We start from the raw sequence: 23,341 nt of genomic DNA, 5'->3' as shown, positions 1-23,341 counted from the left end.
GGGTTTGCTAGTGGAGGTGTTGCCCTTTTCGTGTTTGATTACCTTGGGCAATGTTTTCTTTTTGTCCTTAGTTTCAACTAGGACCCTGTCTAGATCGTGTTTCTGCAAATAGGGCTGGACCCGCGATAGGAATATGCGGCACCTACGCTTTTGGAGCCGGAAGGCCAGCCGGCCAAGGTCGCAGCTGTGGCATTACGCCTGGTTATCATGCTGGCCGCCATGGCACTAGCCACGAGGGCGATGGCGTCACGCAGGGTGGCGCCTGGCCATGAAGGCGCTAGGCCATGAGGACGCTTCCACCCTCTGGTGGCGGTGTCCAGCTCTGGAATGCCTTCCAGTACCCTCTTTCAGCTACACCCACTAGGCTCCTGGCGTAATCGTGGGAGGCCGGGGTGAGGGTCTTGGTTGCAGCCGCCAACCATTCGTGCGTCTTTCTCAGGGCTGCTTCGGACCTCCTATCAAGGGGGTCCCTGATGTTGCCCTCCCCCTCTTTGACTACCAGGTCTGCAGAGTGCAGAGCGGCTACTGGGGCGTCCACCGGGGGGGCCTGTAGCAAGGTGTGAAATTGTGGGGGCATGAGGTAAGTTTTCTTGAAGGATGGAGGCAGGGTCTTGTGAGCGGCCGGCTTAATCCACTCCTTCCTAATCCTAGTGACAAAATACTCCGGGACGGGGAAGAATTTCTCTCCCTCCTGATCCTTGGGAAAATAGTCCATATTGCCCTTGGGGTAGCCCTTCAAGGGCTTGCCGGAGGTGGGGGGGAGGTCTGGGTCTGGTGGGGGGTCTTCTGCCCCCTCCTGGTCCTGTAGGTCCAGGGCTGAGATTGCCTTAGTGATCAGCAGTTGCAAATTCTCTAATTTGAAGAACCTTGGGGCTTGTTCTGTTATCTCTACCGGGTTTTCCTCTGTATCTGAAAACCTGGCCCCCTCCACCCCCTCTTCTTCTGGGGAGGAGTCCTCCTCCTCATCTGGAAATTCAATGGGGTTCCTGTAGGCCAGGTCAACCCCTTCTCTGTGTGGAGCTCCAGCCGCGTTGGTGGCTGCTCTGTGCACTGAAGCTCTCTTGGCGTCTAGGGCTTTTCTGATTTGGTCCCGGCTAAGAAGCGGGCTTAAATCTGCTGGTGGAAGAAAGCTACAGGTCAGCTGCATGAAGCTGTCAAGGGGTCTGGCTGGAGATTACGCCTTTCAAGCGCCTCCGCCTTCCTGGCCCAGTGCCCGCTGTGGCTCATTGCTGGGGGAGGCCGGGGACTCCGAATCCCGGCCAGGGGTAGGGAGGGACCCGGCTGTGGGAGCCGCCTGTACTGGCAGCACCCTCAGAAGGCGCCGGTGCTCCGGAAGCCTCGGCCGCTTTGGCTGCGTGCGCTTCTGGCGCGGGGAGCTGCCGGGCCAATTGCCCGGCCGGCCGCTTTAGTCCCCTTCTCTTTGGACGCCGCTTGGCCGGGGTGGGTAGGGGCCTGGCTACGAGCTTCTGGTGGCTCTCGTTCCCTCGGCCGCAGAACGGGCGAAGTCCTCCCTGGGGGGGGTAAAGGATCCAGTCGCCATCTTGAGGAGGGATCCGTGAAAAATGGCGGGAAGCTGTTTTCGTCGCGACGGAGCTCTACGCTAGCTTCCCCTTAGATTTTGATCAAGCCTCCCCCTTCCCACTTACTTACAAAGGCAGGGGGGAGACATACAGGGGGCACAGGTACATGAAAACACACTGACTTTAGAAGATCCCTGGGGAGCTGCGCGAAACGCCTTGCACTCCTTGCAGGCAGGAAAGAATACTGAGGGGAATAACCCCGGAGCACGTCACAGGAAGGGGAGTTTCAACTCTATTAAGTGGTTCCTGCCTCCTTGCAAGTAATGAAGAAGACACCCAATCAAGATACCCCCCGCCGCCAGTAGAAATCAGAATTCTTCAAGGCACCATAGCTGAAACAATGGTTTAGGCAGCTCATCTTCTGTAAAACTTAATTTAAGTATCATATGCAATCCTCCCACAGAACCAACAGCACAAACATTCACATCTGCTGAGTATTTGCACAAACAACAGCACAAACATCCACATCTCCCTTATATAAATATACTCCCTCAGCCACAATCTCTAAAGCTCTTTATCCTTTGATGTATTTGTTCCCATCACCCTGAGAAGGCTCAATATGTTATAAACTCCATTATTTAGGCCCTAACACACACAATGGTTTTTTCATGAGTTTGCTGTGAAAGTCTTCTCTTCAAAGTGCAAAACATGTTAGCTTAGAATTAAATTTATTCGTAAGGATGGTGATGATCACTGTACAACTATATGTCACTGTTAAAAATATTGTGGTGACTTCTAAGAACTTATCCACTTTTCCCACTGGCACTACACAAAGGTTATCTAAAAATGGTTTTATTTTTGTTGCCCCCTGCAGAGGAAGCTGCTCATGGGTCCCCAGCTGCTCATGACTTCCTCAAATAGGCCTCAAGTCACAGCAGAGATGATGCATGTTATGGTGGAAGGTGAATGACCATTGGTTACTCCTAGAATGAGTCTAGGAGTCATAAACCACTGTGAATGAAAGCTCTTACAAAACACTGGCTAGAATAGCTGCCACCAGGCTGAGGACTGGAAGCACTCTTTAGAACTGGCACCAAAATCTTCTCTGGACACAGTGGTCCATTATACATGGAATGCATACCTCGGGGCTTTTCACTGCGCAGTGGGCTTGTACTGAAGTCTCATCACATTTTTGCTTTCATGCGAGGCGGCACTCACTCCTGCCACGCAGATTTTCTGCAGAGAACTCTCCTGGGCCTCCGCTTCTCCTGGTTATCTTAACTCTGCCCATCAATCAGCCTTAAAGGCACAGACCTCATCATACCAGTAGTGTCAAGATTTGACTGGATTTGTAAAAGTTTTTAAATCACTGTTATATTGATGTTTCTGTTTCCAATTTCAGCTACGGATGGGTTCCTTCCATTACTGTTGTTTCATGTTACTTCCTGTTTATGTTGAGGTTTAGTTTAATGTCACTGCTAATATCTACTGTGGAATTTTACCTCTTTATCACTACTTCGTCAGGATCATACTGAACCAAATGGAATCCTAGCCTCAACAGGAAGTGACAGATTCTTTTTCCTGCCTCCCTGAGTATGGGCAAGAATCACCCACAAGATGTCCTCCGCCTCCAGGAGAACTCTCCTTTCTCTCTCCTGCCCCACTCTTTCTGGCCCAACAAAGTAAGGGGAGAGAGAGAAATTGAGATGATGGGGAACTAGATGACGTGTGCATTAAATGCAATGAATTAAAAACGGGCTCTCAGTGTGGCTGGTTGGAATTAAATAAACATACATATGTGCACACAGCAGGTGACCACACATAAACAATTCTTGCAAATCACACCAACAGTCAATTTTGGCTGAAAATTGGAATAAAAATGAACTGAATAAATAAAACTGAAATGCAACTAACATACAATTTAGAATTCCCTCCAGAAACATTCAGAATATTAGAAGGGCATGTTCAATGACCAGGACACTTGATTCGAATAATAAAACAATGATATTTAATTTCTATCCCATCTTTCCTAACAAAGTCAGGCTTGGGGAGGCTAACATCAATATAATAACTACACACATATATCCTTATTAGTATAATTATAACCTACATATATCAATAAAACAGTTATATCCTAATTCACCTATGCTACTTAAAACAGTGTATTAACAATGGCCTATGGCTGAGGATAGCAATAGTATTTACTTTAATTGGCCTCCCCTGCTGGACCTCTCTAGAGAACTGTGCTCCCTGTTGCTGGAATGACTTTCAAAAATTATTCACTTGTGGAAGTATGAGAACAATTATTGAAACTCATGGCAGCAACAAGGAGCCCAGTTCTCTAGAAGGGCCCAGCAGGGGAGGCAATTGAAGTAAATTATATTGCTATCCTCAACTGTAGGCCCACAGCTGCAGGAGTGGAGGAACATCTCCATCTACAGAGCACTGCAGAATTGACCCATGTCCTGCAGGGGCCGGTCCAATTCAAAAGAGAGTTCCACCAGACAAGAGCAGAGCCAAGAAATCCCTAGCCAAGAGCAGTCAGATATGTTTTGGGCCAAAGACTACCAGTTAAGTTGTTTCCAGTTGAGCACAATGCTATTTGAGGGGTATATTGGGAAAGTGGCCTCATGGATACAATGGTCCAAGACCATTCAGGGCTTTAAAGATCAATACCAAAACTTTGAACTTAATTCAGTACTCAATCTGAAGTCAGCAGAGCTGGTGGAGTATTGTTTGTATATGTACTGTCCCCATAAGGATCTGCACCACCACATTCTGAATCAGTTGCAGTTTCCAGAGTAACTTCAAGGGTAGCCAAGTGTAAAGCGAGTTATAGTAGTCTAATCTGGAGGTGTTTGTTGCGTGGATCACTATGGCTAGATTAGGTCAGGACAGGTAGGGCATCAGTTGCCTGGCTTAGCAAAGATGAAAAAATTCATCCTGATATTTGTGACCTGGGCCTGCAAAGACTGGGAGGCATGTAGGATGACAGCCAAACTCTTGATGGAGGAAGCTGTAATATGCTAGTGTTGTATAGCGATTAGAGTGTTGAACTAGAATCTGGGAGACCCAGATTCAAATCTCCACTGTGACATGAAAGCTTGGCCAATGTAGTCTCTCTTTCAGCTTAAACTACCTGAAAGTGAGGATAAAATAGAGGACAGAAAAATAATGTAAGCAACTTTGGGTTCCATTTTGGAGAAACGGGTATAAATTAAGTAAACAAACGGCTCTTCTTCAAGCATGAAGAACACAGCTCCTTGATGCTGTGACACTTGTCTTGAACATCAACTTCAGTTGCTTTACAGCAAGTTTAAAAAAAAAGAACAGTTGCCAATATAAATAAAAACTACTCACTGAAGGTGTCTGAAATGTGTTGCCATATCTCTACCACATAACATATAAGACCAAATCCTACCATATAACATGAGGTGGAAATTTTAATCTGTTATTCCATCACATGCTTTTCATTGAATACTTCATTCTGCTTTTTTCTATTGTGCAGTGAAATTGGTTTTTTCCTGACCTAAGCCCTAGCACTTGGGAGAATTAAAAACTGAAATAAGAATACCAATCATTATTGTTGTTAGATAACTTTTGATTTATGTTATTTTCCAACTATGTCATAACTTTGTTTCCTCGTTATTTTTATATAAATGCTACAAAACACACAATTTGCATAGCCCACCTAAACAATGGACACTTGATAAGCCTGTTAAATTTTGCTGTCTCCCTAGAACTGCAAAATTGGAGTAGGGTATAATCCCTGGCAGGTCAAGGTACATGGAAAATTGAACCCTTAGTTTCTCCCCAATATCACTTAGTTTATTGGTTGTGGGTTAGGTTCCCACCAGGGAGGTGTAAGACACAGACACTTGAGCACTGGAGTTCTGGAACCAATCTGCAGCAGCTATTACTAAGATGATCAAGAATGAAAGATTGAGAGCAAGAGTTCTTCAACCAGCAATTGGAGGAAGACGATGCCTAGGAGATCAGTACTTAAAGCAGCAGCTGAGCAGACTTTTCTAATTGAGACTTTGCAGCTTGAAAGTGTTTCAAGTATATTAGGTCTCACAGAAAACAAAAGCTAAATTGGCTGAAAACAAAAAAACAAAACCAGGGGAAAAAGAACATAAATATAAATAAAACTGTGTTGACCCACAGGAGTCACAGAGAACACTGGGTATGAAGGAGTTGTCTGTTGGCAATGGAGAGGCACATAAACAACCAAAGCATCTAGCTTACTTACAGTAATATAAACATCACCTCTTCCCGGCACAAAAGAAGCTGTGAAAGAATCATTTCACGGCTAGATAAATGGCTCAGCAACAAGCCAAAAATAAATATGTGAAAGGGAGTGAAAATACGTAGAACTGAATCAAAATTAATGTTTATCATCTGGGAAGCAGCATATTTATATTAGTTCTATCCTATAACATATCATAATAATTTTTCCTGTATTCAAAAGAAGTCCACAACAAAGAATATAAAATAAGTCTAGAGAAAGCAAAGCCACTCCAGCACAAAAAAACCCTCCTATTTTTCCAAACAACAAAAATGTATTGCATGGAATGTGTTAAGGAACTTACAGCAGGGTACACCTAAGGTTTACAGGAAGTGCTACTCCAGATATCCAAATTCTTAATGTCTTAATACAATGTTATCCTTGAGAAAGCAATGTCCTGTTGAACAGATCTAGCTGTCTCAATATATTTCAAGTATACATTAAAATGGCACAGACAAACCTCAGTTTACTTGTGTCCTGGTTCAGTCATGATTCAACACTCCCTCCCACCTTCCCTCACCAAGCATGGAATGCCAAGACTGTAAAAAGGGAGATTTGTAATTAACTCCAAGTAGTCACAATATCCAAATGCAGGTAGCTGGACTAATCAGAGTGTTTCTTTCCCAGGATCCAGGATCCTTAACAGGTTTGTGACCTATGAATGGGATCTCACCTAGTCTTGTTAAGTTTTTTTGAAACTCCCTAACCAAGACAACTAATATGTTCTTCTCAGCTAGGCATGACAAGTTTCCATGAATTTCTTAGGGAACTCGCCTGGAATTCAAACTTAATTTGTTCAACTCTCAGGATCAGATTGCAAGTTGATCAGAGAATTGTTCGAATAGCATCAAGCAACTTGGATAGGAGCAGACTCAGAGCTGATCAGGGGTTATCTGGGAGTGGGATTCTCACTCTACCCCTCAAACGAAATAGCTACACAGTGAAGGTGCAAAACAGAAAGGCGAAAGAGATCCCCTCCCCTCCAAGATGGGAAGGGACACAAATAGTGCTCCTGAGCTTCCAGTTGCAAAAGGAAGAGGAGAAACCGCTCCCTCCTTTCGTCATTGATTGTTGGGGAAGGGGAGAAGGAATAGAAAAACCAACTAGCTTTTGGTCATCCCATATTTTTATTGGTAGATTTTGATGCATCTCAGCAAGTTCATAAGGCAACAAAATTACCAGGATGGGAAATTTGAACAACCCAGATGGGAATCAGCTTCTGATTCCCTCCCCTCAAAAAGCCCTTTAATTGCCCAGCTAGAAACACAAAGCCAACTCCCACCTCATTCCCTCATCAGCTGGGTGTGGCTTGCTGATGGCTGCAAGCAGCCTGCAAATGCACACGAACACAAGTGGTTAATTGGATGCCTGATCAATAGCAGAGAAAAAGGAACTGAGCCGATTTGGCTGGTGTTTCACCATCCCTATTCCTGGCCCTGCAACTGAAGAGGAAAAAATTCCTTAGAGCTCCATCCAAAGGGGGGGCACTTCTGGGGGTGCTTCGCTGGCCAGGCCCTCCCAAGTGCTGGAACGTGGCGCTGGATGCTGAGCCAGTATCCCAGCAGCTGCTGCCAGCATAGCAGCAGTGGGCAAGGGATGGGGCCAAGGAAGGAGCTGATATTAGTCAGCTCCCTCCCAGCCCTTGTCGACTGATGTCCTCCCCGCTCTGTGAGGCAGGTCCTGCAATCTAGCTGCAGTCTAGCTGAGCAGACTGTGGCACTAATAGGAGGGGCTGACCTCCCTTCCTTGTCTGATCAGTGCAAGTCGGGGGGGGGCTGTGGCACCTGCTGCTGCCTCACTGTGCCCAGCCTTGGTCTTTGGGGGGGAGGGTTGGAGGGTACTTTTGAGGGGTGGTGCCAGGCCTGGTAGGGCGGCTGGGGCAATCCACCACTGTCCCGCCGGGCCTTCTCTTTGGGGAAGGGGAGGGTTGGAGATCTAAGTGCGTTCGGGAATATTTTCTACTGCGGAGGCATGCTACTTCCACCTAACAACCACGAACCACATTTGGTGAGGCAGTATAGTCCCTAAAAAGATAGTTCTGTAACTGCTCAAGCCTCCTGACAGAAAGCAGATTATCCACTAATTGCCTCTGATTAGAGGATCTAAGCTCTATCTATTGACCTAGCAGAAGAGTGAAGTGTTTTCTTAACAGATGGCAATGATGAAACTTGAATAAACACAAAAAGAAATACTTATCACAAGGGTTCCTTCAGTTCTGAGGAAGGGATGGCATCTTAGCGTGGGAGATTCTCACCAGTCAGTTTACAAAGTAGGTCTTAGTTACAAACTTTCCATCCCCAGTGGTGAGGGTCACCATGCTCCATAACTCAGGCACTCCCCAAACCATATAATAACTTCACTTAGAACTCAGAGAGAAAACTATAAAAAAGTAAACATGCCAGGTAAATACTGCACAGCTTTGAACCACAGAGTCAGTAAACAAAAAGATCATTAGTGATGTAATGGAAATATATATCTAGAGAGAGACATATGGACAGCCTAAATTTTCTTGTTCTCACTTAGAGAGTGGGATAAGATGTCCTCCTTTTCTAGAGCAGAAGGAACCCTCAGGGTAAGTGCCAGTGTTCCTTTATCTCTCTCTGACAGGAAGGAATCCTAACTTGGGATGTCCAAAAGCAGTTACAGTGATTAGTTTTTGTCAAAAGCAGTTACTTCAGTGTTGGGTGAGTATGTTTTTTTTAACATGGTATTGTTTATCAAGGCTGCAATTAACTGTTGTAGGATATCTAAGCACCAGTATATAGGAAACACTCCAATGGAGATTCTACTAGCAACTTCAAGTGAGATATTGGTGACAAGAAATTGCAACGGCTACTATCCTACCACTGTGATCTTTGCAATGTTTATGTTGACTTGGATAGACAATGAAGACACGTTACCTAAGCTGTTTACCTAAGCTGTTTACTCAGTGCTGGACTGAAGACTTTTTACTCATCTGTACAAGTGGAAGGAACTAAAGAAAAATCAAATTACCTAATGAAACTTTCTTTTAAGTTGCAAATGAAACCAACATGCACTTTCCTTCAATTGGTGTAAAAGTTAATAATTAAGTAGAAGCAAAAACATTTAGGTCAAGAAATAAGAATTATTCTCATAGTAATATAGAGTCTGTTCCAGCGATATCTTGTTACCAGGAAGGGCCTGTAATATCAAGGTTCCCAACTCTGAAATCCCACCTGCTGAAAGAGAACTTTAAAAGAACAATAGTTTTTAGAAGGACCCTATTACAGATTTGAAGTGTCAGGTAACTGGGGCCAACAGTATCACAGGCAGTCACCAGGAAGTTCCCTGAGTATCAGAGGACTGATACATATCACTCCTTGATGAGGGGAAAAGAATGGATGTCTAGAAAACTTGTCAACTGGGTAGAGGTACAGACAACCATTCACACCATGTCTGCAAAGGACACCATCTGTTAATCAAATTCCCTCATCAGGAAATTGAGAACTTGGGGTATATACAAGCTAAGGAGTTTATGCCCAAACAGTTACATCTGAGGTCATCAGAATATTGCAGATGAATATCTCTTAAAAGGTAGAATAATTGATTGAAGAGGTCCTTCAGTTTAGACCATGGAGATTGCACCACTGAGATTCCAGCAACCAAGAGTAGCCCGAGTAAGATTAGGACACATATGATTCTATCAACATGAACTGGGTCTTACATTTTTATGATACAGAGCCTCAAACAAGCTGGGACACGATGGTCCAAACAGCAAAATATGTACAGAATAGTTTTTACAAATGATTCCAAATCAAACCAATAATGTGAACATTAAAATTTCCAAATGGCTAGCCAAAAAATGGAAAGGCACATGGTATAAACTGTTACTGTTAAGTCGTAACAGAACAATTGTTAACTATGTAGTACAGTAGATTTACAATAAACAGAAACCAAGCATTATTTAAGTACACAAAAATACAGCAGTCCAGGGCAGTATGCTGGCTAATTTCCTGTTTAGATATCTTTTCTTCAAACGGTGACCTTTTGATTCTACAACAAACAAGAATATAACAAATATAGCTATCACACAATATAGATATACTACTAATTACAAGCCAGGTGATATAGCTACAGTAAGTTCTATTAGCCATACTGAAAAAATTATCTTATATGACAAATCTCTCACAACCAGTTAACAAAAACATAGTATAAATCAATGAAGCCACAAGTTCAAATTAGCATATGCTGTCTGGAAGGCAATAAAGCTGAAGCAAAAGGCTACTGCATCAGCAAAGGATGGACAACCCTACATGCATACAGTCGCTATTTAGTACAGCTTTGTAGTCCATAAAAAATAATTTCTTCAATTTGGCTGATAGCTACAGTAAATTCTATGTAACCCAGCTTGATTACTGTTTATTGCATTGTCTGTTTATTATAAGTATACTGTATTACATGGTTTAGAAATGTTCTGTTATGACTTATTGTAACAGCTTATACCACGTGCCTTTGGGGTTTTGGCAAGTCATTCAGAAATTTTAATGTTCAAGCTATCTGTTTGATTTTGAATCTTTTGTAATAACTATACTGTACATATTTGGATTAACTGCAATTTGTTATATATAAAAGTCTTCCAGCCTCTGATGCTGTGCACCTTTTTTCCATTAAGTGAGAAAGTAAGCCTTAGTGGCTTAGTCTATTTAAGGATCTTAGAAAAAGAAGAACTGTAACTAACTGAAATTATTATACTTATGAACCACATAGAAACTGGTATGCTGTTTTACTTCTAAATAAATTCTATTTACATTTAAGTAAAAACAACTGTTTTATTTTTAAAATCCCATTTACCTCAGAGCCACCCCCACACGCTAATCATAATGTCACTCTATCAAATATAACTAAGCCATCCTGTTCTTTGGGTCCAACTCAGAATTATAAGGCAAATATCTTTGGTGCCAGTGAAAATACATAGGAAATGCTAAGGCAAAAAGCCAGCATAACACAGGTGAACTCAAAACACTTTTAAACGTGTTACATCAAAGGGGTCTCAGAAAAGAGCAAAAACATTACATGACTCAACTGAACCCCAATACCTCTTGGCACAATTATGTGCTGATAAGAAGTACTGTGCTAAAAGGTGTCCTTGCCATTGTCAAAAAACAAAGCATAAATCACTGGAACGAGAAGAAATGTTAGGAAAGCAGGCAAGCATCTTGATTAAATCAATCAGATCTCCAAAAGTACCTACAATGAAGCTCATGCTGGCTGTATTGCTGTTGTGCTTCTTTACAAGGGTAGGAAGGAACAGGAGAGCCAGTGACAAAGGGCAGCTGCAACTCTTGAAGCTCCTCCTGTGCTCCAGAGCTGATAAAGGCAGCAGACTGAAGAGCGGAGAACTAGGGTGCTCCAAGAGCCCTCCCTCCCACATTCTGTGCATGTGTGTTTGTGTGTACATGTGTGTGTCAGTCAATATCTTGCCGAGTGTGGTGGGCTGCCTGGAGACTGGCTGGCCAGATAGGTTCTGCTGGGATTCTCCGGTTTGATGTTGGTTCTTTTTGGGGTTGTTAATTCTGTTTGCACTGGGAGGCTTTTTGCCAGTGCTTGTTTGCTCTTACATATTTGGTTATTGGCTTTACCCTGGAAAAGGCAGGAAATATTTTCCCCTTAGAAAACTATGGAGATAAGTAGGATGGCTGGAGGCACTTCGGTTCAGGAGCCCATAAGACTTTGACCCCTTGGTCCAATTCATTTGAAGCTTGGTGGCTCTTTACCGGACAGGCAGCACCAGCACCAATGCTGGTGTTATCTGGTTGAAAGATAGTCACTCCAGGCTACCTGAAATAGGGTCCCCCATAGTGCAAATAACAGAATCCAAATAATTTTGGAATCCTGCAAGAAAAACCCAAACCCAGAAATGGTGTTCAGAGATCCAAAACCTAAATGCAAAAACACAATTTTTTCCAGGTGCACATACCTAGGTGAGTTGGCAGCATGCCATTATTCATTTACACCTAAAACACAGGTAGGCCTTCCTCTCTTGCAAGCACATCTGGCCTTAATACGTTGATCTCTGCTTCTGTGCATTCTAGGCTTGACTGCTGCAATGCATTTATCACAGGCTTTCCCTGAAGATAACTTGGAAGCTTCAACTGATCAGAATGAGACTGCTTGTCATAAAGAGCAGAATGTTCATATTCAACAGGTTTTGAGCAAATTATGCTGACTGCCAATCAACACATGCTAGTTTTCACCTCTAAATACATTTTAGCAACTATGTTAAGTCTCAAAGTAAAATACAAAACATCAGAACATCATTTTCATAGTACCTTTGATCAGGACCAGTAAAACAGCACACAACAGTCTATAAGTTTTCAAGTTCATTATTATGGTGATTGAATTCTGAGTTTTTAGATTTAACCTAAAAACTCCTCATGATGTAGAATCTCCAAACCTGAAAGATCGCTGCTCCTGATTTGAACCTACACAGTACTTGAGATCTGAACACTGCTGTTGCTTCCTAAATCCTGACAAGTGAGAATAGTGGTAGCCAAGATCAGGGCTTTCTCTGTGGTGCCCCCTATACATTGAAACAACCTCTCTCAAAATTTATGGGAAGTCTTATTTCTTCTGCCTTGTTCGAGGGCTAGAAAACATTTCTTTCTTTAATTGGCTTTTGGCTAGTGATAGTGGTCTTGTTTTGTAGATAACAAGTTTTCCGATTAGGGTAAAGTATATTATTAGTTGTTTCAATTAAAGTATTTTATGGAATTTTGTAAACTAATTTAAATTCAGGACAGGAGAAGCAGCATATTCAAAAAGAATAAAATTGTGTAACAGTCCTCAAAGACATTAGTCACAACTGATGACAACAACTGGCCAGCTGCAAGGGAAAATGCAGTCTAAAGAGGTCTTTACCTACAATATGGCTTTATAGCTCTTTAGTCAAGCCACATCCCACTCTGCTCTCTGCTGTTATTGCATCATATAATGTGGGTGAAACTTGACAAAAAACCAGAAATGGTACATACAGAATACTTTTATAAATGTTTAGAAAGCTGCAACTTGCACATTCTACCTTTTTGGTCAATAAATTCCAAGGGATCATTGTCTGGGTAGGAGCAGGATTACTAGTTGGGGAAAGCCAAACAATTTCACCATTTGCAAGCAAGCAGTTTTCTGTAAACTATTTAGAGGTTTGCATTTTATCTTCCAAGCATTCCAAGGATGCCATTCTTACACTCCATTGCACAAGGCAGCTCACTAAAGTCTCCATATCATGCCATTTTCCCAAAATGGCAATCAGTGTTAAATTAACTGCCCTACCCTCTTTGCTTTAACTGCAATTATGCAAACAAATTCTCTGAAAAATATACAGAGTAAAGTACCATAGTTTCAAAATATACCGCTAATAGGAAAAATACAGTTTTAAATAATTTCATCAGAGTTCAAGCTATACAAAGCAACCCAGAAAAACAGAGTAATTATTTGATTGCAGGCTATTTGACACTTGAAGTTTACTATTTTCATTCTAACGAGTGATAGTAGATCTTGGGCTTTTCCACATGGGTTTTTTTTCCCCTTCAGATCTGGCCTCATGCAGCTTTTGGCTATTCCTTGATTTCCACACACATTTTTGTGCTTTTAGTTTTCACTTTGGGGGTTTTGGGGGGGAGCTGGTCCCCCCTCCAGTTTTTTCCATTCCTTTTGAGGCCACTTTTGAGTCACCTTTTTACTGTGTGTAATGTGAGGGGCTATTTTAAAAAAATAAAAGCTAGGAATTCAAATAACTTGCTTGACCTATCATTAAAGCAGTGTATCAATACATCGATATTGTAGTGCTTTCTTTAATGCATGCACAAAAAAGGGGAGCTGTGAGGCCATCCATGATGACAGCACCCTCCCTTGAAACTCCTGATTATTTAAGGCACATGTGGAAAAATATATAATGATTCCACAACTGTGAAAATGCAAAGGGAGGACAGATATATGTAAACTGATCCCAGGCATGTGGATTGACTGCCAAGAAAATCTGGAGTAAGGTGAGGATGCAGAAAAGCCTCTTGTAAAGGAAACATTGTATGCCAAGAGCAATAAATTCATTCTTAGTGTTTTTTCCTTGAAATTGGTAGCAAGTCCTTCAATAATACAGATAAAATAAAATAACTTTTCTAGACCGTTCATGTATTTTCAACTAGTGGCCCTAGAGCGTGCCAATCTTTTATTGAAGGTATAGACATTTTCCATGTAACACCTACTCAGCCTGCATGTTTACAAGAAGGAAATGTTTGACATGCCAAGTGTGTCTATGCTGAGCCATATGTTCAGAGGGCTATGTTACATCATCCCAAACAACCACAACAGTCTGTTTGCTTGCTCTCTTGATCACGAAAAACAGGACCCAGCAATTTTTTTAACCATTCCCAAATGTCCACCTCAAATAAGAAACAATTCAGAACCAAGTGTCAACCACAAAGTCAACTTGCTGCAATGCCATCACAGCATGTGGAGGGAGGAAACAGAGTACCATAATACTTAAGGCTAGACAAACAATCTTATACCACCACAAAACAATTCTTCAAACAAAAAACATTAATAATGAGGCTATCTGTTAAGTGCTACAGAATTTAAAGAAAACCTAGTATTCCAGGGTAGGGTTACTACTCACTTTCCTCAGAGGTGACTCTGGCAGGGGACAGACTCACCCAGGCACTGCTGAGTCAGGCAGCCTGGCCAGGGCAGTGGAGAAAGAAGCAAGGCTGTGAAAGTGCCAGCAAGGGCTTCAGAGTTTAGTGAGTCCAGTGTGCATCTCAGAAAGGAGGTAGAGTTCACATAGTAGCATGCACCAGGCCACAGGAGGAGCCCTGCAGCAGTTTGAGCTTCCTGAGGTCTGCACAGGCCAGGCAAAGCAGCCTTTCAAAACTTCAGGAGAGTTTCTGCCAGGGAGGACACTGGCCCAGATTCCAGTCAATCACTGCAAGTCTGACCATGAGGAAAGTCCAATAGTGATTTAGTTAGAATAAACAACTGCCAACTGGTGCTGGCTAGAATACCTATGAGCTTGAATCCAAGTCTCGTTGCAGGACACTATTTTATTTATTTATTTATTTATTTTTATTTTTTCGATTTATTATACCGCCCCATCCCCGTAGGTATTCACCGGTATCTGATTCCAGAGTTCTCCTGGAAAGCTCTACCTCCTTTCTGAGATGCACACTGGGCTGACTAAACTCTGAAGCCCTTGCTGGCACTATCTCAGCCCTGCTCCTTTCTCCACTGCCCTGGCCTGGCTGCTTGACTCAGCAGTGCCCGGGTGAGTCTGTCCCCTGCCAGAACTCCCTCTGAAGTAAATGGTCTTCTCTCAAATTAGCTGCATGGAGTACATGGATATTTAAAGCAGGAAAAGCTTTAAAACTTAAGAACGGTGGAATGCACATTAGCTAAAATAGGCAGAGTGATAATTAAACCAAATAAGGAACATGTGATGTCTCACTGAAATCAGAGGGACCAACTTCTGAGTACACATTGCAACACTTCAGTAACAGCCAGATTTCTGAAATATTAAAAGACAGTCTACAGATGAATCCAGCACTTGTTATTTCCAGTGAACTGCAGAGGAATGACCCATCATGTGGGGCAAAAGGATAGGAGTAAAAACAGTAAATAACACCTCTGAGTATAAAAACCCTGCATTGCATGTAAGTGCAAAAAAACTGGCTCAAAGAAAGTCAGAACCTTTATTGGAAATTGAAGTCAAGAAGACTGGGAGTGCTTTCATTACCAAGAGTTTTGCCAAGTTGTGAAGCACATTAGGGTGTAACAGCATCGTTCACAAGAACTGTTCAGAAATATATAGTAATAATAGTGTCGTAAACAGCCACTCATAGTTCCTAGTTCGCACAAAAGGCATTCTACATTCTTCCAGGATCTCAGAAAATCCTGAGTTTCCTAACAACAATCCAGCAGAACCTCAACATCAGATTTTGCTCCAGACATTAGGAACAAAGTCTCAGTTACTCAAGTTTTTTCCAAAAGGAGTGACCAGGGATAAATGCTCTCCATGCCTTAATTTCCACCATTGCTAAAAATAAACAATAGTCTTTTATTCTACAGTAAACTCAATATGAAATTAAAATAGCAGATTCTGTTTTAGGTATTTCGTTGTCCCTGGACAAAAGGGTAGAGAAGCTGCACTTTAAAATAATAAAGGCCGGTTACATTAGACAATAGTATTTGTTAGGAACTTTAAGAAACCTAGAACTGTGGAATCTAATGTAGTATGAATACAAATCAATATTTTTTTAAAAAAAATCAGATTATTATTCAACAATATTAAAATTTAGATTGGATTTGTACTGTCAAAGACTTTCACGGCCAGAATCACTGAAGTGTTGTGTGATTTCTGGGTTGTATGGCCATGTTCTAGTAGCATTTTCTCCTGACGTTTCACCAGCATCTGTGGCTGGCATCTTCCTCTGAAGATGTCAGTCAGAGATACAGGCGAAATGTCAGGAGAAAATGCTACTAGAACACAGCCATACAGCCCAGAAAACACACAACACCCCAGTGATTGGATTTTTAAATTTTAAATTTGATTTTTTTGATAAAATACTCTTTGGGGGGGAAGAGGGTTTTTTAAAAAATAGATTATAGTTCAAAGTTTTTTTCACCGTGAAATAAGAATTAATTTTTATTATGCACTATGAGATTGCATATTCATGCAATGTTTAAAATGTTTTGTAAATGAATTCAATTCATTCATTCATTCGGGCCCCACTGTCATCCTCTCCCAGAGGTTTCTGTAAGATTATACTGGATAATTTTTCTATCTAGATGATACTATCTTAGATGCTTGGTTCTGCAGTTTTTAAAACTGTGAATATGCATCTGCAGAGATAACATGCCTCTTCTTAACAGCAAAAATGTCTTTAAAAACCATAGAGATGAGAAAAAGATCTCAGTCCTATTCCACTGCAAGTCTATGTATGCTGAATCAATCCTTTGCCTCTTAAGAATTAAGTTTCAAGAAGTTCAATAAATAGACTGGGGTGGAACAGACCTGGAAAAGGAGGTGTTATGAGCTAAGCGTGAGGAAGAAAGAAGTGCAAAGGTAAATGAAACATTTTGAGCAAAATATTCCAGAAGCATTATTTAAAGGCTTTCACAGCCAGAAACAACTGGCTGTTGTGGATTTTTCGGGCTGGGTGTCCATGGTCTGGTAATTTTTGCTCCAAACCTTTCACCCGCATCTATGGCTGGCATCTTCAGAGGCATGATGAAAGCCATAGATGCAAAATATTAGGAGCCAAAATTACCAGACCATGGACACAGAGCCTGGAAAACCCACAACACTACTCCAGAAATCTTAAGATCCTTGTGAGTGTAACCTGAGACTTATCATATTATTCTGTCCTTTGAAAAGAAATGGCAACAGGCCATAAAAGAGATCCAGTTTAGGAATATTTTCATGAAACTCCTTAACCTATGAGAAAGCAAGCATGCATGCAAAATGCAAACAGTAAAACAAAGAAATGACTAGGCCAGGTGGCCCAAATGAAACAATATCACAAGAAGTGATATGTGTAAAACTAAACTGAAAAAAATTGTTCTAAAAATGAAACTTTCATTTGGGTTGTAAATATTAGGATAACAACCAGCAAGATTGAGCCTTGATGTAGAAAACCATACTACAGTACAGTGAACCTTTATTAGGCATAAAAGAAAACCATACTGTAAATCCAGTGTTATTGAATAGTGATTTAAATCAAATCCACTCTAGATGTGACCGCGGAAATGCTTTTCAAAACAAATTTATATAAAACCTTAGCTAAGACCAATGAGTTAAACAAATTCCCTCCACATATCATGCTATATCTTAGAAGAACACTTGTTTTTTGTTGTTTTTAGCCCTGCACACCAACAAGTCATACTGCTTTCAGAAATAACACCAAACAATAGTATCCTGAGAGAAATACTTTAAAACAGGAATACCACTTGCTTGGGGGCTTTCTCTAAAAGAATGTTCAAGAACAAACCATGGATCAGGAGCTAAATGTGGGTTCTAAGCAAATTATTAGTGTTCATTTATTTTATAGCCCACTGAAGAGAAACGTACAGCTTATATTGCACTGAAAATGCAAAAGTCAACAACTAGCTGTGCTTGAGTAACAACATTATCTCATCATCCCAGTCATTAGAAGTTAATACAACCAAGGTGCAGCAAAATTATATATGCCTGCCAAAAACATAATACATTTCCACTCCTGGGAGACAACTGGGTGTCACCCTAAAGAGGCATATGTTACCACTGAAAGTGTCGTTTTTCGTAGGGTCACAAAAATAACAACCAGATAATGAAGGACAGCATTGGACAGAGTTGGTTAGAGTAAGATCCACTTGTGGGAAACCCAAGCACAAGACAAGGCAAAAACACTACAGGTACGATGGCTGTCTGGCAATGTACAATCACAGTGTAAGATAATGGGAGAGCTGTATGTGAATGGGAAGTTACGGAAGTACACGCTGCATATACAAGAGGCAGGAGGGGGAAGACATCTTTGTGTGAAGGAGAAACAAAAGTACTGCACACTATGAGAAAGTGTGCAGTGGGTTTTATTTCCTTCGGCCTTATTTTGATACCACCTTATTTTGATACCACCGAGTCATAGTTGGAAGGCTATGACCTTCCAACACCCTTGGAAAACCAAAAGGTACTATTTTTAAGCGAGAACTACTTCTACGCATAATATTTTCCAGTGCGCAGCATGCGAGCTAGCCTATGGGCCCAATTCACAAAATAGCTATATTCAAGCCCAGCAGCACACTAGAGTCCAACAAGTTTTTCAGGTATATGCATTCAAGTGCCGTTTGACAGATGTTATCTTGTTGGTCAATCAAAAATCTTCATAGTCTCTAAAGCGCTTCTGGATTCAAATCAAACTGTTCTACAGTAGACCAAAACTGTTCTAAAACAATACACAAGTAACTTGCAGCCTCACAGGTAAACACTGGTCATGAAGCAAAGGCTGTACGTAAGCTCTAAAATAAAACAACCTGTTGGCTGCTGTGTGTACAAAAAATGTCCTGCCGTAAAGATCTCCTTTCTAAAACTGAAGATAACACCTTTTGCCATGCAGAATGATAGTACTTACTTGAGAAATTATTACATTTTTTTTGCTTTCAATCCACAGCTGACTAATAGTGACCCCATAGTGTTTTCAAAGCAAGAGATGTCCACAGGCGTTTCCACATCATGCCCCTGGTATTTTTTTTAGAGGTGACCCATCCAAATACTTGTCAGGATCAAGGCTGAAAGTAGGAGATTGGTCCAAGGTCACCCAGCAAATTTAAATGACAGAGTGGAGATTCAATATTGGGTATCCCAGATCCTAGTCTGACACCTTAACCACTACACCATGCTTATACTATATATTAAATAACAATGAATCTGGAAATATTATTTAATTGCTATTGCTATTTTATGTTTGCCAATTGAGCTTTTTAGCTGAAGAAATGTGTTTTAGCCGCTGTGTGTCATGTGTATTTTATAAGTATTACTGCGTCATCCTACATATACCAATAAAGGCTTTACTTACTAACTTAACATAACAATGAATCAAGAAGACAGTGACAGAACTGGTGTACACAAAGGAAGAAAGGAGAAGAAGGATGGCATGCTTAAATTCAATACTTGTTCATATACACCAGTGGTGGCGAACCTATGGCACGGGTGCCAGAGGTGGCACTCAGAGCCCTCTCTGTGGGCACTCACGCACAGAGTTCATCATGTGGGAGGGGGGTGGAAAATCACCCCCCACACACACACACACATCTAGGCTGGCCTGGGCATGATCCTTTACCGGGGAGTAAGCTTGGTTGCTGGCAATGGGACTTGCTTCTGAGTAAACCCTCCTAGGATCGTGATTCACCCGTTGGAAGCATTGCACAGTTGCTTCACTAAGCTTACTCCTGAGCAACGCGTGCCTCGGAGCCAACCGTTTTTTTCTAAACTAAAACCTCAGTATTCAGGTTAAATTGCCGTGTTGGCACTTTGCGATAAATAAGTGGGTTTTGGGTTGCAATTTGGGCACTCGGTCTCAAAAAGGTTCGCCATCACTGATATACACTATGCTTTGGTGTTATGACTTAACTGAGATAGTCTTCAGTTGCATTCAAAAGAAGCAAGGCAATCTTCAAACTAATGACTGGTGCAGGGCGAGAGAGTGTTTGACACTGAATGCCTCAGACCAAAGTAAATAAGGTGTATTAATTTCCATTAATTTCCATATCACTGAGGTTGACACACAGCAGCTTTCCAAGAGCAGCCAGCCTGTGAGTTCTTGGAGATATGTGAATTGGAAACATCCTACTTCAGACCCTACTAGTTCAACTACGATAAAGCCCACTGCAAATGGCTCACAAAGAAAAAAATTGTACTGGCAGACATCCTTCATTTTAATATAACTCTGAGTCTGGCAAACTTTTGCCAAAAAAATCTATTTTCAAATTAAAGCGTATGAGAGCATCATTACATGTTGCCTGCTTGTTTTGCTATGACCTTTCCCTACATGAGCAATTAAAATGCAAACCTCTGCAACCATTCCAATCTTTTCTGAATTCCAATTCTAAAATACTTTTTTTAAAAAAATGCTCCTCCATCCACTACAAATCTAATTATAAAAGAAGAACCTAAGATTTGGGGAGTGAAGAAAAAAATTATGCACAAATCTTATGCTAAAACCAACTGGGTGAAAAGTAACTGGTCCATTTCTTTCCTCAAAGTAGTTATGATTTTAAATTAATCAATCACACTATTTATTCAGTTCATACACTTCTTTTTTCTAAAGAGAAAAATGTTAAAGGATGCACAGGAGGAGAAATTTTAAACTTGTTCCCCATGTGCAATGTCATACTGTAGAAAATAAGACCTACCCCCCAAAATAATCTCACCCATATTTTAAGAAACTTCAAGTCAAAAGTGAGTTAACTGTAATACTAAAGTTTTAAAAATATTCCTTTTTAGACAGTTTCTCACTCTAGTATGATTTTCAACAAAATTTTCCAGTTTCTACTATACTCTCAAGAATTCCATCCTTACTCAAATAATCCCATCAGTATGCCCCCTAATTCACACATGCTGAAGTTACTATTAAGAGTCTTGTACTGTGCTGTCTTCCTATGAAATTCCAAGTCACACAGCATTTCTTTATTTCTAGTGATAAAAGCTGTGGAGATAAATCCTGCAAGCTTTGGGCTTCTAATAATGTTTATATTTCACTGTAAAGAAATTCTCCTTTCTACAGCTGACCCACCCTAGAAATCACCAAGATTTTTGCATAGTTTAAGGTTTAGAACTCTCTCATAAAATATTTTGTCTAATTTTTTCATGTGAATTTTCTGCAGCACCATAGTTGCAATACATTTTGCTTTAGAGGGTATAATTTCACTAAGCTAACTACATTCAGATAAAGGAAAAAATAAACAGAAACACACTGCAATGTGCCATTGGAGGAAATGTTTCTTCCCCATGCTCCCAGTTACCACATTCCTGGTCTGTAGAGAAGGATACAATATTATTTTTTTCTAGTTTGCCACATAATTATGACATGACTTTCATTTATTCACCCAATACCTAAATTTTAAACATGCTTTTTTAAAAGGATTTTTTGATACTCCACAAAGAAGCCTTCCCTTATTGGAGCTTTTGTGTCTCTTATATCTTTATCTAGAGTGCCCCATCATTTCGGCTTCTTTATCTATTTAGCAGCCATTTCCAACTTTGTCCACGAAAGTAATAAAACTGGAGAAGCTGCCACAAAAGGCGGCAGAAGCCACTCTTATGTGGAAGTTTGCTCCTCTCCAGTTTCTCAAAGACTTGACCCAGAGGATTCTGGTGGGTTTTATTTTCAACTACCTCTCCAACCCGACCTTTCTTTGAAAAAGCTTCCTCGGGCGCTCGGCTGCGCTTTGCACGCGCTTCAGACTTTTTCAAAAGACCTTCCTAAAAGGAAAGCAAAAAACGCGCACACACCGCAGCCTTTCGCTTTGGAGGGAAGAAACGAACTGCTTCAGCCATTGCCAGCTCCCCGGTCTAGGCTGCGACTCTGCCCCGCGCACTACCGTCCTCCTCTGCCGGCCCAGCCCCCAGCAGCCCAGCCCACACAGCAGCTCCTCCGGCCACAGGACTCCGCCGGAGCCCGCTTGTAAACAGCCCTTGAGCGGCTGCTGCTTCTGCAGGCCCCTCCGCAGCCATAGGGCCCTCTCCAGCGGGCACAGCTCAGCCTCTCTCCACACCGGAGGCTTCAGCCCGGCCCAAAGGGCGGCTGCTCTGCGCCCAGGAGCCCCCCCGGTGGCCCCGCACCCGCCAGGCCGCCTTGCCCTTCGTCCTCCCGGCCAGGAAACGGGCAAGTCCTGACTTACCTGTCATTACTTTCTACGCCATCTTGGATCCACTTGTCAACGGCCCCGCAAAGCATTGTGGGCAAAAGGCCTTCTCCCTCACACACGCCCCCTCCCCTCCCCTCCCCTCCCCGCTTTTCCTCCACACCAGGAAGAGAAAGAGAAAAAAGTTAGGGAGGCTGAGTAGGGGGCGCTCGTATGGCGGAAACAATCAAAGTTGGGAGATCACGTTTGGGGGTGAGGGGAGAAAGTGGTCCGGATAGGAGGTGGTTGGCATGTTATGGCTTCTGGGCTTAATCAGTCAAAAAGCTGGTAGAGTCTTGCAAAAATAAGGGGGGGGGGGTGCTGTATTTTTTTTTTTGCAGACGGAATGAGATAAGAGGTTCAGCGCTCACCACATCCCATTAGCAGATCGCGGGGCAAATTTTAGTCAGATACAGTGGTTAATATCTGTGTTGTCAGGGGCAGTGAAGGATTGCCAGCTCTGGGTGGGAAAATTCCTGGAGATTTGCGGGGTGGGGTAGCCTAGGGAGGGGGAGGACTTCGGTAGGGCCATAGAGTGCGCCTTTCAAGGTAAAGATTTTCTAAAGGTGAACTGATTTCTATCAGACCAGCTGTAATTCTGAGAGCTTTCTTGCCGCCATCTGGAGACTGGCAACCGTAAAGATGTGCCACAAGAGCTTATGTATGCTTGCTCGAAAGTGAGCCACACTGTATTATGTCGCGTGCATGACGTTGCAGGCAGCTCTGCAGTTTCCTGTGTTTAGTAGTTGTGTCCGGCTGGGTCCCGGATTCTAAGTACTGTTAAATGCTTTTGCGGATCATACAGTTTTGAACTGCATACATTTACCAAAAATAGCCAAGATGCGATCAGAAATATTTATAGGGTGATGAGTTATTTGTTGCCTTATTTAGTGCTCGAGTTGAAAGGGGCATACGGGCCATTTAGTCCAACCTCAGAAATCCAAAATGAAAGTAGTCCTGCTTGAAGACCCCACCAAGACAGAACTTGGCTAATGGGTTCTATAGATCAAGAGCCCATCCATTTGTAAATTTCTCCAAATGTGCAGCTGAAATGCACACTCCTGTAATTTTAGCTCTTGAACAGCAGAGAGCAAGACTTTGTCCTCTTCCATGTGACAGCCCTTCAGGTACCTGTGGAGTGCATCCAGAT

General features: G+C 42.0%; 1 protein-coding gene across 3 annotated transcripts in view; it reads right to left on the bottom strand.

The window, feature by feature from the left end:
* The window catches only part of HELZ (helicase with zinc finger), a 185,544-nt gene extending 163,309 nt beyond the window's left edge, over positions 1-22,235 (bottom strand). For 2 of the 3 annotated variants that reach the window (XM_048488065.1, XM_048488066.1), the window contains exon 1: positions 22,189-22,235. The gene's annotated coding sequence lies outside the window, so the exon portion shown is untranslated. The remainder of the gene's footprint in view (positions 1-22,188) is intronic. The other variant, XM_048488067.1, reaches the window with a different exon arrangement.
* Positions 22,236-23,341: the final 1,106 nt, after the last annotated feature.

This window comes from Sphaerodactylus townsendi, linkage group LG03, assembly GCF_021028975.2.
Source record: "Sphaerodactylus townsendi isolate TG3544 linkage group LG03, MPM_Stown_v2.3, whole genome shotgun sequence".
NCBI classification, from domain to species: domain Eukaryota; kingdom Metazoa; phylum Chordata; class Lepidosauria; order Squamata; family Sphaerodactylidae; genus Sphaerodactylus; species Sphaerodactylus townsendi.
Note: the sequence above shows the minus strand (reverse complement) of the source record. Positions and strands in the feature narration are given on the sequence as shown.